The sequence below is a fragment of the Cyprinus carpio genome, chromosome A2, assembly GCF_018340385.1.
Source record: "Cyprinus carpio isolate SPL01 chromosome A2, ASM1834038v1, whole genome shotgun sequence".
Taxonomy (NCBI): Eukaryota; Metazoa; Chordata; class Actinopteri; order Cypriniformes; family Cyprinidae; genus Cyprinus; species Cyprinus carpio.
Window position 1 is genome coordinate 26,227,415 of NC_056573.1, and position 17,894 is coordinate 26,245,308.

The following is a 17,894-nucleotide window of genomic DNA, read 5'->3' on the forward strand; positions in this document are numbered from 1 at the left end:
ATGCACGAGTCTTAGATCTTTTGTCGGCTGACTCCTCCAATATACCTGTGGTCTATAATCTTGATGTGTTGTAGAATAAACAAAAAGGAGAAAAAAGGATATGTAAGGATATGAAATGTGGCATATGTTGGCGGTGGCTCTCTGTTGTGTCGTGTCACTGTTGTTGTTGTCATTGTGTTGATCAGGGATTACTAACCTCACACGAGTGAAGCTCTTGTTGTTGTTGTTGTAGTGTTTTGATCATTTTATATATATATGTATGTATATGTGTTCTATGATTTTAGCAGAATGTTGGGGGGAGGGGAGCACATTTACTTGGGCAAATAACAGCGGGACATTCAGAGGATGTTATAGTGGTCAGGCTTGAGATGCAAGCTGTGAGCGGCTTATTGTTTTTATGAAAGCGCATGAAGGGTGTGTGTATGCGTATCCGACTCTCGCTTTCCCTAAAGACTGTTCTGATCTCCTGGACACACAATATTCAGTGTAATATTCTGTTTTATCATGCACTTGTACGCTGTAAAATTAAGGTGAGATGTGTGAGGCGTGTTCATGTTTGAGCTTGAGTGTTAATGCGTGCGTGTTGGTAAATGCCCGAATGGAAAATGCTTTCTCATAAACGGAAGCCTGGGTTTGTCATGTGACCTTCAGCAGTAGCCAATGACAGCTCGACTTTACATTCAGAACAGCACTAGAGCTCTGAAATGATTCGAAACCACTGCAGAGGATTTTAATAATCAATTATTTTCAGGATTCAGATTTAATGATTTTTCTGCAGTGTTTAAAAACACACAATGTACAAAGCAAATTATTTTTTTCTTTTCTTCACAGCCAGATTCTGTCAGAACTTTTTTTTTTTTATTGTTTATGAAATATTTGATAATTCTCAAAATACTTTCCAAGTTAAAGTACATTAGGCAAAACTTAGTACATACTTGAGCAATACTTTATAACATCCATTTACCAAATTTAAAGTTAATTTCTACATCTAATAATAGATATTTTTAACATTCAAGTCGTATAAATTAACATTAGTTGCAATTTGATGAATCAATGAACAGAAGCAGAATTGAACCTTATTGAAAACTGTTACTGTATTATAAGTCTTAGTTATTCACAATTATACCATTTAACTGATTTTTGTCCACTTTCAAATTGCATTTTACATGTTGTAACTGAATATTCAAAAATAAAAAGATGGGTCTTGATTTTAGTGATTGGGAATTAGGGGTCGACCGATTATCGGCATGGCCGATTATCGGCGCCGATATTAAGCATTTTTATTGTTATCGGCATCGGCCATTTTCAAAACCGATTTGCCGATAAAACCATTTTATTTTGAAATGCGCGATCTGGCACTGATCCAGCCACCTCAGTCAGAGCGCACCGCTCTGTGGCCTAGACTAAGCCCCGCCCATCTTCCGTCTTATTTGTTGGGAGTCACGAGCCTGGCCAATCAATACGGCTGGCGCGCCTGGAAAAATGTTCCGCTCTCACACCGAAAGCACAGGAGCTGCTTCAGTGATCATCATCACACATCAAAAAGTTATCTCTCGAAGGTAAGAATGCAGTAAACGTTCCTGAAGTTGCAATAAATCACTACACTGAAGTTGCAAAACACCTAAATATAATCGATTTATGATGACAAGCCCCGTTCAGTTATTATACTGTGAATTCCCGGTCAATGTCCGTCATTGCAGTGATATGCTTTAACGGATCATCACATCAGTGCTGAGATAGTGAAACTAAAACCTACTTCTCTCACCATTCAGCCAACTTAACGTTATATTGTGAATAGATTATCAACACGAATGAATTCACTCACGTCTGCTGCGGTTTTTTTTTTTTTGTGTGGTGTTTACATAGCTTCACTGAACAGCGTCCGTTCCGTTAGGGCTCTTCTTAGTCAAAAAAATTGCGCATATTTGGAGAAATATTGCTTTATTCTAACATGATTGCAAAATAATTTATCATACAGATTCAGAATTACCATTATGCAATTTTGAAGAGCTGAAAGGGCATCAAGCGCGAGCTCTGACGCCCTGACGCGACGCGAGCTCCGCGGCCGCGCTCTCTCATTTGACTAGGGGTGCGATTTGCCGGGGGGGATGGGGGGGATTTCCCCCCTTCTGGTCTATGCATCCCTGCCTCTGCTGAATAACTTTTATCCCCGGTGGGGATAAAAACATCATGCAAACCCGCTCTGACGTCCAGATCTGAATCAAATGATTCGCGATACGCGATCCGATTGAAGCACATCGAAACAGTGAATCATTTTGCGACACAATGGTTTAACTGATTCGGAGTTTCAAAAAGCTCCGTTGTGTTCTTTACTCGCTTTCTCGATGTAATTTGTTGTTTGAATAACCGTGGACATTAAATCATTACAATTAATAGGCCTAACGTAGGCTTACAATGTTTTTATTAAACTGCGATCACACTAAATACAATTTCCGTCGTATTAAAAACATATCATAAAATTTTTCAAAAGCATCCCCCCCCCCCTGTTTATTTCTAATAACGTAAATTGTCAATAATCTCACATTGCACGTTTCTGGATGACGCTGTCCTGTATACTTCCTAGTTTGTATCGCCGTGATAAACAGTCTAAAAAAATTAAAAAACACTATTACAATATGGGTTGTGTGTGATTTTAATGCAATTCTGGGTTGCAAATAAAATGCTAAATATAACACACACACACACACACACACACATATATATATATATATATGATTATATTTATTTTTATATATATATATATATAGATTACATTTATTTTCCATTATTTGTTCATTTGTTGCTGTTTATATTTGCTTTAAGTTTTACTTAGTTTACAGAATGCTCCTAATGGATCCTCCCAGCACTTTTTATGTTTGTTGTTATTATTAATATTAATGTTGTTATTATGAACAGTTCTCAGAATTAAAGATGTGTTAAAATAATTTAAAGAGAGCCTTTGTCAGAGGCCTTTTTATTCTTAATTTTGACATTAATTTTCATTTTTACACTAGACACATATCGGTTCAAAATATCGGTTATCGGTCTCCTTGATCTGTAATAATCGGTATCGGCATCGGCCCTGAAAAATGCATATCGGTCGATCCCTATTGGGAATTGATTGGTTGTGAACTGAATGCAAGTTAAATAAGTCGAATTGTCTATTGGGTATTATTAAATATAACGCTCAGTTAGTGATAACAGTGGAAAATTTAAGTTATTTAAGAGGTAAACCCATTTCATTTTGATTTAAGATTACAAATGATTTGTTTCGGTGTATATAAAAAGATTATCCATTTTTTGTCAAGTAAAATGTTAACACTAACCCTGAGTGTGTGAATATGTATCAGCTATTATACAGTTATATTAGATTTTCATATATATATGTGTGTATTTGTAAGTTTGAAATTGAAACTGAAAACGTTCAAAAAATGTCAAGTTCTAAAAATTCCCATTGCAAGATGACAAACGGCTCGTTACGATATGAAAGTGTGACTAGGTCTACATCTCATTTCGACCACATGCTCTCAATACACATCAAAATACAGGTTTTTCTAGCGTCCACATGTGCGCGGCGAACACTTGCTGTGTGTAGAAACTATTCTTAGCGTGTCTGTCCTCCTCTGCAGTCACTAGATCAGGTTACCGTGTTCCATGCAGCTCTTTCACATGCCATCCAACGTGTGTGTGTGTGTGTGGGTTCACTTAGATACACTTTGGGGACAAATATGTCTTCAGAAGTGAGCTAAATCTAACAAACCTCCCTTTTGGGCATATTTTGCGATGAACCAATTAGCTATAATAAAAAAAGTAAACAATGTTTATTTTAAAATTTCCTTTTGGGGTGTAGTGTGGGATTGGGTTAGTTTATAGTAATCGTTATTAGGCTTGAATAATAAATTATTGTATATCCTATTTAAATGGCAAAGAAATGTCTGTGTATTTTTACTGTTCTGATATGCAGTTTTAAAATAGTACTTTTTGACGGTATGACTGTGTATTTTGCACAACAGTAGAAATGTATACATGTATACCATGCTTTATTTATACCACTGTAGATACATTTGACATTTTACTGTACTATACTATGCTGCTTTTTGTTATTTGAGAGAGATGACGAAAGGACTTTGTTGCATTGTTACCTTAAGTTGGTACAACATGAAGAATTTAGTTGTTTGCCAAACAATTAATTTACTGCATTGCAGTACGACAATGCAAGAAGTAAACATGGTAAAATTACTTTATGGTGTTTTTCTTATTCTCAGTTAAAATAATTAGGTAGTTTTTGGACTTTATTTGTATGTATTTTTAATACGTCCTAGGTCATATTTATGACATAAAATGTCAAAATTATGACTATATTACAAATGCATATAAATTAAGTCATAAATATGACAAAAAGTCAAATTTGACAGGTCATTTTTTTGTCAATTTAGAATTTTTTAATTGTGATTTTTATGATTTGTTTTTTTTTTATGCATTCCAAGTTGTCTTTGACAAAAAGTAGCTTTTATCATATGTTTGACTGTCATGATGACTTTTGCAATTTTCTTGGCTGATTCTGATTACAGATTTTGGTTGAAAAGTTGTTGATTTCCATTTTCTTTCTAAGAACTATAATTGACCGCATATACAACAAAAATCTCTCTACTTTTGGACTAGTTTGAAGAAGCTGAAGTGCATTTACATCACAAAATTGCAAATGCATAAATAATTTTATAAGTTTTAAATATTTTTTTGAACATATATATCGTTTAGCCAGTATTATCGGCCTATATGAGCCTGTCGCCGATATATCTGTATCAGCGAATATGACGCCGATATGAATTATTATTTTTTTTTTTTAACAGAACATATAACGCAGATTAAATGCTTCTCAAAGGTGTAATTACTTAGATTGTCCAGCAGAGGCTTAAGGTGGCTTGAGTCTGTTGACTGGTGATTTAACACGTTGTCACCTAGTTGAAGAGACTCAATGCTAAGTAAATAAACACACACACATATATATATATTCTGTTTATGTAGGCTATATACTCTATTCTATATACAGTACCAGTCAAAAGTTTGGACACAAGAATGGGAAGTGTGTCCAAACTTTTGACTATACTGTACTATAATATTGCCTACATATAAAGAATATCGGCCGATATATCGGTATCTATTTTTTTTTTTTTACTTCCTAATATCGGCATCGGCCCCCAACAAACGCATATTGTTTGGGCTCTAGTTTTAATGAGTGAGTCATTTACGAGTACTGAATGGAGATCTTTAGCACCTTGCTGGAATGCCTTTAAATTGCTAGATTTTTTTTTAATAAGCAAGGCTTAAAAAACAGATGCAAATGATAAACCTTTTGTGACAAATCCGTCAACTGTCCCGAGCATCTTTCACACTGGCTCCGGGCCATCAGGCAGTCGTTATTGTCGAGACCTGATAAGTTTTGCACACTTTTGCGCTGCAGATATTCAAAGCACTTGAAGTAGAATGCTTTCGTCTTTTTATAACATAAAGCTTTAGTGTGTCTGCTGGATTCTTTACTCCTGATTTTTATTGGTAGCAGCTGTCCATGACTCAGGCACGGGACTTCTAAAAGTGTGTCGTCTCAAACACATCAGATCTGTGCCGTTTCAGAGGGCTCCAGGAAAGGCCTGCCGCTTTCTCTTCCTCTGTATGGTTATGCCGAGAATGCAGTGTGTGTTTATTCGAATGGTGTTATTCGAAAGCTTTAGCACAACACCATCACTCCGAATGCATCACCAAGCAGATGTTTAGCACACAAATGTGCCATCTGAACTCTGTCATGACACTTCCTCTGTGAAATACAGAGCATATCGAGCTATAATGCTGTCTGTTGTACAGTTCAGACCAATGTGGTGTCCATTTGTTTTCTTTCAGTAACGCCTGAATAAATCCAAAGCATTCTAGCAAGCTCATTTCTAGCACTGCCTTTCCAGAAGTGAATATGTTAGTGCTAACAGCAATAATAATGCTGTATATTACAGTATTTAAAGACGGACAAAAGCAAGCCCTACTTAAGTAAACAGAGGCCGCATTATGGAGATTTGCGTGCGCTATGATTGCTTTCACTGTGGTCCTGTGTTCTGTATTATGTCTAAACCTTGTGCTTACTGTATCAGACAGTAGCTTAAAAATCTATTATGTCCTGTCACAGTAAATGGAAAATTCTGTGTGTAACACCAGCATTTCATTTGTTGAGTAATTGTGCAAACTGTGGCTTTACACATACAAACATACTGCAGTGGTAGTATTGCGGTACAGGGATTGTATACCATGCTACTTTCAGATAAACCATGACACTGAATGTTTGCTGTATTTATATACCTTGATATTTACACGTTGAATATGGGAGAATATGATAGAACTGCCTAAAAAAGTACTACTGAAAGGTACATATAGACCTATGCAGAATCTGTAGACTTTTGTCTGCTCAGATTTTTGTGGAATATCTGTATTATGTGGGATTGTTAATATTTATAAGATTTTCAGTGACTAATCAATGTATATTGAGCTTGCAGTACATGGGAGAATTAATTAATGGTATTTTTTATTCTAAATGAAAATTAAATGGCTAGTTTTTGGTCTGTATTTGTATATATTTAATACATTTTAATATAGACATAATTTTGACTGTCATAATTATATCTTAGAATGTATTCACAAACTAATAAAATAAATGGGGAAAGTCAAAAATTATAACAATTACATTTTTTTTTGTCATAATTATGGCTTGGCATGTGGTGTGTGTGTATGTATGTATGTATATGTATATGTATATGTGTATATATATATATATATATATATATATATAAATATATATATATATAATATATATATCTATATATATATATATATATATATATATATATATATATATATATATATATATATATATAAATATATATATATATATATATATATATATATATATATATATATATATATATATATATATATATAAATATATATATAAATATATATATATATATATATATATATATATATATATATATATATATATATATAAAAATATTATAATTTAAAACATTCTAAGACATAATTATGACAAAAGTTGATTTTATTGGTCCTAATTTTACTGTCATAATTATGATTTAAAATGTATTAAAATAAATGCATATAAAATCAGAAATATGACAAAAATGCATGACATTTTATTTTTTTAATTGTTTCTCATAGTTTCGATTCATAATTCTGATTTAATGTTATAATTTTTTGTTTTTCTGTCACTCCTGTTGGAGTGATTTAAAATACATACAAATAAAGTCATAATTACGTTGTTTTTTGTTTTTTTTTGTCCGAATTATGACTTAGTACTGTCAATCTCATAATTTTGTATTTTCTCACTCACTTTTCAATCTGAAGGGTATTGCTTCGGGTATAAGCTTCAAAGGGTATGAGCTTCGATTTTCATGAATCCTCAATGTAAACAAATGAACCATTTTAAAGAGATATTTCTAGTTCTGAATACATGTTCCATTTTCAGCATTGCTTCTGTAGGCACTTATTTTTTAGAGCAACAATTTAAAGGGAATCTTGCTGATCAAGTTAGTTATCGTTACTTAAACCGTGTGTTTATGCCTAGATACTTGAATAATAACACATCCAGTTTAATGCCACACAGACATCTGAAGGATACAGTATTGCTCTCTGGAGTACTGAGTCCTGTTAATGAATTTGCTTAATAAAATAACTTGTTAATGAATTTTTGCATCGTTAATATATTTATTATGTGTTTTATAAAGCAATTAAGCAGGTATGGTGCTGTTATATTGTACCTGTGGGATCACGTTAAAATGAAGCCGTTTATAACACGCCATGGTTATATTAAAAATGCACTGTGTTTTTTAGGGCTTTCGATATTGTCTTGTGATGCATTGCAGAGGTTGAACAGCAGACTGCAGTGCATGCTGAGGATAGCTGCACCTTTTTTTATTTAAAAATAAATAAATAAAAATTGGTCCAGGGGTATGAATTACGTTTTTTTTGTTGAGATAGCAGATGTGAGCATAAATGGTTTTGGGATTTTGAACACTTACAGATAATATGAAGCATATACGTGTGTGTGCAGCATCATACAGGAACTGGCAGAGATTTCAAAGATTCTTTAGTAATTTGTCGCACCACAGGGGTCGACATTAAGCCTTGACATGTGTTTGTCCTTCGGGCTAGTAAATCAGTCATTCACTTTTATTCTTTCTTTTTTTTTTTTTTTTTTTTTTTTTTTTTTTGGCGTAAATGTAATTTATTCTGAAGCAATCAGTGCTCTATCAGGTCTTACTTTAATCAGCATATATGTGTATTTACCTTAAATTGATTTCTAGGACACTTTTAAACTTTATGAAGGGCAATATTTTCCTAACTTTATTAAATATACTTGTCGTCATTTATGTCAAATTCTTAAATTTTATTAATACATTCAGTAAGAATAATAGGACACTGTATGGTTGTTACCATTCAATGAAATCAGTATCAACAAACTCCATCTTTGCACTGCAGAGGAAACACAGAAGCTGCATCGAAAGTGCCATTTAGATGTATTTACTTAGACTGTTTAATGAAGATAAGAGGTTCCATGAATGCATTTACACAATAAAATTGCAAATGCATAAATGTTGTAAGATTAATGCCAATAGTTGTTTTTTTTTTTTTTTTTTTGTTTTTTTTTTTACATACAAATGTGACCACAAAACTAGTCATAAGGGTAATTTTTTTGACAATATTTGGCCGAAATACAGCTATTTGAAAATCTGGAATCTGAGGGTGCAAAAAAATGTAAATATAGAGAAAATCACCTCTAAAGTTGTCCAAATGAAGTTCTTAGCAATGCATATTACTAATCAAAAATTCAGTTTTAATATATTTACTGTAGGAAATTTACAAAATATCTTCATGGAACATGATCTTTACTTAATATCGTAATTATTTTTTGCATAAAAGAAAAATCAATAATTTTGACCAATACAGTGCATGTTTGGCAATTGCTAGAAATATACCCATGTGACTTAAGACTGGCTTTGTGGTCCAGTGTCACAAATATTAAATGTTTGGAAAATGCAATGAATGGCTCACTGAATCATTGACCTGATTTGTTCAAAAGTACTGAATCATTCAGTAACAGAACACTGTTGTGTGTTGCTTGGAGATGCGTGACTGTTCTGCCGTGGCTTTGCTTAGAACTATTTTCTTTGTTTCTTTTTGTATGCATTTGCACTTTTTGGCTGCACGATTATGACAATCATAATTGTCGATTATTCCCTTAAAATTGTAATTGCGATTTATTAATTACGATTATCACAGTTTACATTGAATGATGTTTAAACCATTGTTTAATGCAACTGCATGCTGTATTTTTATATGAAAATAAGCTGAAAACACTCTTAACTGAAAAACTTTTAGTGCTTTTCTATAGTATTAAGCCTCAAATGTCAACTACAAATGGGACTGGTTTCTTCAAGCCCATCATGTTCTTTTTGTCTGTCAGACAGATTTAAAGAGAAAGTTCTATCAAAAATGACAATTCTGTTATCATTTGCTCAGCTTTTATGTCATTCCAAAACTGTATGTTTTGCCTTTTTATGAGATGATATGATATTATACTATATGATGTTATAATATATGAATTATTTTAATCTTGATTATATTGTTTTTATGTGTACGATGAAAGTCTGCGGGGTCTAAAACAACACTAGGTATGTTTACGTGCACTAATTTTCATCTGAAAGGTTCTGTTTATATGAACCCGAAACATTGCAATCTTAAGGTATCTTTGAATCTGATGAGAAAGTTGCAGGATTCCAGCATTTCCAGTCTTAATTTTTTCCTATTGATCGGATTGTTTCAGGTCTATACCACTACTTTCAGTCGGACCGAAGTTTCAGTGGGATCAAGATGAATCAGATGAATGTAAACATTTACTTAAAGGCTTTTCAGTCTGATTTAGCCATCAATCCAATTGTTAATGGATTGTTTGGTTGCATGTTAATGTAGTTACTGATTGGTCCCCATTGAACTTTCATTGTATAGACAAAAGGGATGTTTTTCTAAATGTTTTCTTTTGTGTTCCATAGAAGAAACATTCATACAGGTTTGGAAGGGTTTTATCCCTTTTAATCTCGAAACATATAGCGTTATGGAAGTATTTGAACACAGAAGCTTCAAGCTATGCAAGCTTATTTTTGTACGTTGTTGCATTGCAAAACGTGTTAGAACACAATTCCTAATGCAAAAAAGGGGTGAAATTACGTTTTTTTTTTTTTTTTTAATACAATTAATATGCTCTTTATTTTTAAATGCTCTTTATTTATTTATTTTTAATACACTAAATAAATACATATATATACAAATAGGCGACATGTGTTAAAATTATGACATTAAAAGCAGATTTGTTTGGCCATAGTTTTCAGACTTAGAATGTATTAAAAATACATAGGCTACAAATAAATACAGATACAAATGACTAGTTTTGATCTTTGTATGCATTTAAAACATTAAGTCATTATGACACAAGTCATCATTGACTTAAAGTATTAAATATATATATATATATATATATATATACATACACACACACACACACACACACACACACACCACACACACATATATATATATATATATATATATATATATATATATATATATATATATATATATATATATAATATATATATATATATATATATATATAAAATTCATAACTATAATTGTATTGTCTTTTTTTTTTTTTTTTTTGTAAATTTCCAATTATAATTAAGACTTAATATGCCATACCTGTGACTTTTTATGATGTATAATTTTATGATTTGTATGTACTTGTATTTTTAATACATTCCAAGTCATAATTCTGGCATAAAAAGTTTGGACATAATTTTGACTGCCATAATTATGACTTTGAATGCATAAAGATAATATACAAATAAAGTTGTAATTATGACAGTCAAAATTATTGCATAGTTATTTTTGTTATAATTTTCACTCATAATTAAGACTTTTTATGACTTAAGATTTTATGATTTGTATGTACTTGTATTTTTAACACTTTCAAAGTCCTAATTATAACATTGACTTAGAATGTTAATTATGAACGCAAAAGCTTCAAGCCACGCATGTTTATTTTTGTACGTGAAATGTGTCAGACAGCAACTTCTAATGCGATGCAAGAACATGTGGTTGCAACAGCTGTAGCAGACATTAGCATAAACTCTGATCTGCTACGATCAGTTCTTACTTTCAAGTCAGTTACTCTTCTGGTGGAGCAAGAGCTTGAAGAGGCTCTTGCTGAGATAGTTAGTCAGGTTTGCATGTGCATATTGGTTTCTGGCCTTAATGTTCCCAGGCCACCAAGAAAGTAGCATGATTCCCTCTGCTCTGAGTTGTCTTTGTGTCTTGATTCGTGCCAGGTTTTGTGACTCAGTGTTTCTCCGTTCAGAGAATATTTGGCCGTCTGAAGACTTGATTGCAGTTTCCTGTTGTTTGTTTAGCGCTGTGCTGCTGGATTACGCTTGTGTGTTCAACTGCAGCATTTTCTGCTTGTCCTGTTGCTATACTGTAGATGTATTTATACAAACTGAATTACACTACTTATTACAAATTACACGATATGATTTCATTTTGAGCTTGCTGTTTGATTCAATTCCAATCTTGTTTCCTTTTGATTTAATATTATTTGGATATATCAGGAACAGTATGTCCGCTCTTCTCAAGAAAAATAAAATTCTCTCAACTAATGCTGTAAAATATACAGAGAATACTGAATACTGTTGGTATATTACTATAATATACAAGCTTAAAATTCAACAACTGATTTGTATGCAAACATTCAAATTGCACATAAGGCTGTTTTTATAAAAACATAACTTTTTAATAATATAGTTATGTTTCTACAGCATTTCATGTTTTAAGTAGGGATGCACCGGTTGACCGGCCATAAATCGGAACCGGACGTTTTTTGTTTAAAATACGCGATCGGCAATCGGCCGGTTTTTGGTCTTTTTCCAGCCGTTTTTTCCGGAAGCGCGCCCGCGTGCACAGACTATATTGTAATCATTCGCTATCATGTCATTTGTGTGGCAGTATTTTGAAATCTGTGCGCAGGACACGGGCAGCCGTTCAGCACTGGAAGTGCAGAGTTACATGTCTGAGGCACAGACAGCAGGAAGCTAACAGCTGTTGGTGTACTGGCGCACAAATAAGAGCCCCTTTCCTGCACGAAATAAAGCTGCGCGAGCGTACTGTACCTGTCCGCGCCCTGCACAAGTGGAGATAGTGAAGGGACGTTCAGCTCAACTTCTCGCGTGTTGGATGAGAAACGAAACTGTCTAGATGGAATTTTTTTTCTTTCTTTTTTTTTGTAAAGTAGAACTTGCATACATGTTTGAAAAGCCAGAAGTAAACGTCAGTTCTGTATAGGATGATTATTTTTATTTTACCTTAAAATTACAGACTTAATTTGATTTAAAAATCACCTGCTGTGGCACACTGAAAAAAAAGTGTTTTTCATTCATCCAATTAAAAAAATTTTAGGGTAATGGTTCACATCTATATTATTTTAACTTGAGCCAATAGTTATTTATTTTTCATTGGCTCAAGTAAAAAAATAAAGATGTGAATCATTACCCTATTTTTTTTTTTAATTGGATAAATGAAACACTTCGCACCAACATTATTTGATTTTAACATTTTGGAATAATGTATTTATATAGCATACTTTTATTTAGTCTCACTGGTAAAGATCTTTTTTTTAAATTTAAAACCAAATTTAAAAACTAAAATACTGAATGCTGATTAAGATACATCTTATTGAATATGTGTTGATTGTGTTGTTTGGACTGTAGAACAGTTTTATGCCTTTAATTTCACATGGGTTACAGTTAATCTTTTTAATTTAAGGCCTGTTCTATGTAGTTTCAACACAATTCAAAAATAAAGGCTGAATGCTGATGTCTGTACCATCTATGTTTGTATTGAATGTAGGCTACTTACTGTGCAGTTACTGCCGTTAATTTCAGATGGTTACGGTTATCGTTTTCAGTAGCCAGTTTGGCCTATTAAATACCAAATAAACATCTTGTTTATGCACACTTTCCTTCTTTCTTGTTTGTTGCTTAAAGATAAAAAAAAAAAAAAAACGGAAATCGGTATCGGAATCGGCCAGTTTGCATTTAAAAAAATCGGTATCGGAATCGGCCAAGAAAAATCATGATCCCTAGTTTTAAGTATTAATATTTAAACAGTTGCTGTAATAAAAACTAGTTTTCATGATGGATTTATTCAAACATGCATTAAATATTAAAGAACAAGCTAAGTTAGATAATACATATTCAATATAGTGCATATATTTATTAATTATATTTTTTAGTAAATTTTTCTAGCTAACTTTCAAGCTATGTACACTGAATGGCTTTTCTGTGGTAAATGTGATGATAAATCACATTGTTTGCACGCTGTCTTATTGGCGTCTTTCATGGTTGAAACACTGATTAAGCCATTACATGAGACGTAATACATTTCATTAAGTTGTACTGTAGTTTCAGCATACCTTCTGATGTTCATTCATGTTTATTTCATGCTATAACTAGTAGTAAAGAGGACGGGATGATTGGTTCATGTGCCGCTTGAACTGAAGTGGCTATAGCTAACGGTCACGCCACATTAAATCGTGCCAAAACCAGATTCATTGTTTAAAATTTGTTAGAAAATTATATTATTTGAAATCTGAAACTTTGTTTCTTATTGAAAGTAACAACGCTCAAAGCCTATTGTGATTATTGAAGGGTAGACACGCTACAAATGATGGTTAGTGAAGTTCTGTTCAAGCATCAGCTGAAAACAGACTAAAACATCAATTCTTGGAATCTAAAAATTGGTTACGGTTCTTCAAAATGAGAATCGATTCAAATTTGAGAATTTGATATTTCCAATCCTGCTACAGTATTTACACGTAAATGTGAAGTGATGCAAAAATACCGAGCAGGACGTGTCAAAAACCAGACGAAGTACAACTTACCACATGAAAACAGAATCAAACAGATGTCCAATCTGTTCTTTTCTACTTCCTTTTTCCCCTTTTCCAAAGCTATTCCTGTAGTTTATTTGTCCGGGTCAAGAGGACACACAGAGCCATAATGCTGCCCTGTGCGGTTGTAAACATGGTGATGCCACACAGGGTGGTTTGTTGGTCGGGCTGCTGAGAATAAAACAGGCCCGTCAGTCGTTCCACTGCCGCTGTCCCAGTAGAGCCGGCAGTCCGAGGTCACGTGCTGGAGGGTTTGGAGCACTCTGTTTGTGTTTCCATTCCCTGGCTCTGGCCCCTGTCTTTCACTGTGTGCCAGCTTTTGCCTTCGTCTCACATCTCGGAGGCAGGAATTTGCTTCCCAAAAGTTCACTTAAATTTCGTTGGCAGTTTGCATGCACTGGTAAAGTCCTCCATTCGTGTGCTTCCAGAATAACCTTGAATGTTATTTTGTGATGTAAACAGCGTATTGTAATCATGACTGCGGGGTTTGTTTCTGGGGCAGAAAGCCGTCTTTGCCTCATCAGAGTGTTTGACGTCTTTCTGTGATGCCAGGCCTGTGGATGTGAGGGTTTTCAGGATAACAAAGAAGTTCAGAGGGAATAAACCCGTAAAATATTTATGTTGACGACTACCTAGAGTACACACTAAACAATGAACGCTGTTTCCTGGTGTTGAATTTTTCATTTTTGGGTTCCGGTGAAGAGTTGGGTGAAATCCCAAACAGATGATGTTAGACATGAAAGGGGCAGACGAGACCATACTTTAGTTAGTTTTGCTTTGGGAAAATATAGCTTACAAGAAGTAAAATAAACTGACTAAAGCAATCTGTTAAGTGCACATTATTTCAAATGCTAACTATAAAAAAAAAATTTCGACGCATTAAAACAAAGAAAATACAGTTTCAGTTTTTCTACTTAAATTCAGTGTTACTTGAAATTTCTTTGTAATTATTATAATTATAATACAACTAGTCTTTTTCGGTACAGGTTAATAACTTGCTTTGCTTTTCAAACATGCTGATATCACCAGCCATTAATATGGTATATTATGTTTATTGTTTAATATCTATTTGTTTTAAAAATTGGAAAAAGTGTCGTGTTCATCTTGAAAGCATGACACCAATTTTATGCCATTTATCAACAAAGTAATCGATAATAAGAAGAAACATTTTGAATGATGAAACGTGAAGACAATATATAGTTTATGGGTGTTGTTCAAGCCATCTATTTTCATAATAAAGTATATTTATGATCCATTGCTAATCGACATTTATTACAGTGTAGAATATATTTTCTGCCCGATTCTGTGAAAAAAATCAGATCACAAAAGTTAGATATTTCAAACACTTGACTGAAGTTGTGAAGTAAAAACATTGATTTGTTGGTTTACGTGTGATGTCTGACGTGAGTTGTTTTTTTCAAATGCACATTATAAGAGGGGAGGTTTTTCCTCATCATTTTAGCAGGGCTGGGTCTCAATTCAGATGTCCTGATTCCATTAGATTTCGATTCACAAGCTTTCGATTCGATTATTGGATCGATTTTCGATATATATAATGTGTGTATTTTTATTACGTTCAGTGAATCTAGTTTTAATATAAATGCTATTGATATTTCTAAAAAATTAACCGTAAACATCAGTTTACAAATGGTGAATTTATAAAAAGAAATTAAGAGCCACAGGCCTTTTTTCATTTTATTTATATTTATTTTTTTGTATAGGGTCCTTTTTAAAACAATAATAGGGCCATATAAAATGTTCTTCTTAATTTTTCTGGTAATCAGATAAAGGCATAAAACAATTTATTTTATCCTAATCGAATGAAAAACCCTTTTATTTTTGGTAAACAAAGTGCTGCACAACAGCGGTTTACTGTTAAAATTAAAAAGAAAACAAATGATTATTCCTTTAAAAATAAAGATTTATTAATATTTATTAGTAGAAGTAGTAGCATTGTTGTTACATTGAGTCTTAAGACTGCTAAATAGTAATATATTTTAAGTAAGTGGTCATCATTTGGTCATTGAGGGTGCACTGTTAGACCTTTATATTTATAATATAATGTGAAAAATGATACTATAAAAGTTGCTATAGAATGCAACTCAAATGATAAAATGGTCTAAAAAGGTCTTAATATCAGCACTAATGCATCAATAACATGCCATTTGTGATGTGTGCATGTAGGGTATGAAACACCATTTTTAATTATTAATATGTTAATATTGGCTAAATCAAAAATGCATGAACTTCTGAGAAAATGTGTCAGTCCAGGTTTGAATGGGTTGGTTTAAGCGTGATTTAATTTTTTTTTTTTTAAAGCTTTCTAGTCCTGTTGTAACTTGTTCACGAGAGTGAAACTTCAGAGACTTGAGAGAGGATGGATTATTGGGTTTAAGAGGCTGTGTGGCATAGTACGCTGGCACAGCGAGCACAGGAAATCTTGTGGTGTAGTTGTAACTTGTAACACATTTTTGTCCCACACTGATGATGCACACGGGCAGCGCAGCAGCTCTTTTCTCCTCACCGCCTCCTGTTTCTCAGAGGGAGTGACTCAGCTGGTTTTTACTCCGTTCCGCTGGGTGTCAGGTGTCGTGGAAATGTTCTTTCCCATGAGCCTCTGCTCCGTGTCATCTGCTCGAGTCTGTCGGGGAAGGTATTGTTGAGCTCTGTGGGTCTCTGCTGATTTGCTTTTCATCCAGAAGAGACCCGGCCGCCAGCGTCAGACGCTCTCTAATGGCTGACTTTCTTGTTTGTTGCTTTGAGAAACTCAAAGAAAGATGAAACTCAAGGCCTTGTGTTCGGCTGCTGGTTTGTGTGAAGCTTGATTTGATGTGTAAACAACTCTTTATTGTTAAGGCTCTTTATTGTGTTGATGCAAAACGTATGCAGATACATGCTTTACTGTAGCCTTAAAGCACGAAAGCATTTGATCAATCAAATATGACTTCAACACACTTATGACATGCAAAACAGATATTTTACATTTAAAATATTTCTAAGAAATATTTGCAATACTATCTACAGTACATATCACTATTATTATTATTTTTATTAAAAATATTATTATTGTTATAAATATTTATTCTTAATAATCAATCAAATTCTTCTACAGTAACTTTTTTGAGCAACACTTTTATAACATTTTAATTCATTTGAACAAGATGCTTTGGTAATACCATGTACTCTGAAATATCATGTAGTGCTGGGTAATACAATAAATATTCATGATATGTTGCTGGTGATTTCTAATTTATAATTTCAATAATAATGATGAATCAAATTAAAACCCTGATTCAATTATCTGTTATATTAAGTCAAGTAATGTTATAAATCATTTATTATTTGAAACATTTTTGTAAAAATATGTCTAGGAAAATATTGCTGTTCATTTCTATGTATTGGTCAATTAGTGCATATCAATAAATTATTAAATAGCATTATTTATTTTCTTCATTTAGTGAAAAGGAATCTATGGATAACTTCTAGATTATATATAAAAAAGTCAATATTTTAAGCTTTATTGAACTTCTCTAATGCCATGGTAAATGAAAATGTTAATTATACAGTTACAGTACCATGATATATTTCAGAGTGCTGTGGTATCACCATCAGTACTGGTTGTAAGTTGTCAGACGTCATTGTGCAGCATGTTTGTGGTGTTTTGTATGAAGCAGCTGCAGTTATTTTGTTACACTGGTTTGAAACACATGGAGGTCTAATCAGTCGACACGAACATCAATCCTGTTCCCACTGAAACTGAAAAACAATGTTTCTGGAAGCATTCTTCTGTGCGTCCAGTGCACTTTTTTGCAAACAGGGTTGAGAAGTGCCAAACTCTTCC

The 17,894-nt window shown here is 33.1% G+C and overlaps 1 protein-coding gene across 3 annotated transcripts in view; it reads left to right on the forward strand.

Annotated features, from left to right (window-relative positions):
* The window catches only part of LOC109112066 (ankyrin repeat domain-containing protein 12-like), a 51,131-nt gene that overhangs the window by 17,396 nt on the left and 15,841 nt on the right, over positions 1-17,894 (forward strand). The gene's annotated exons all lie outside the window — the stretch shown is intronic.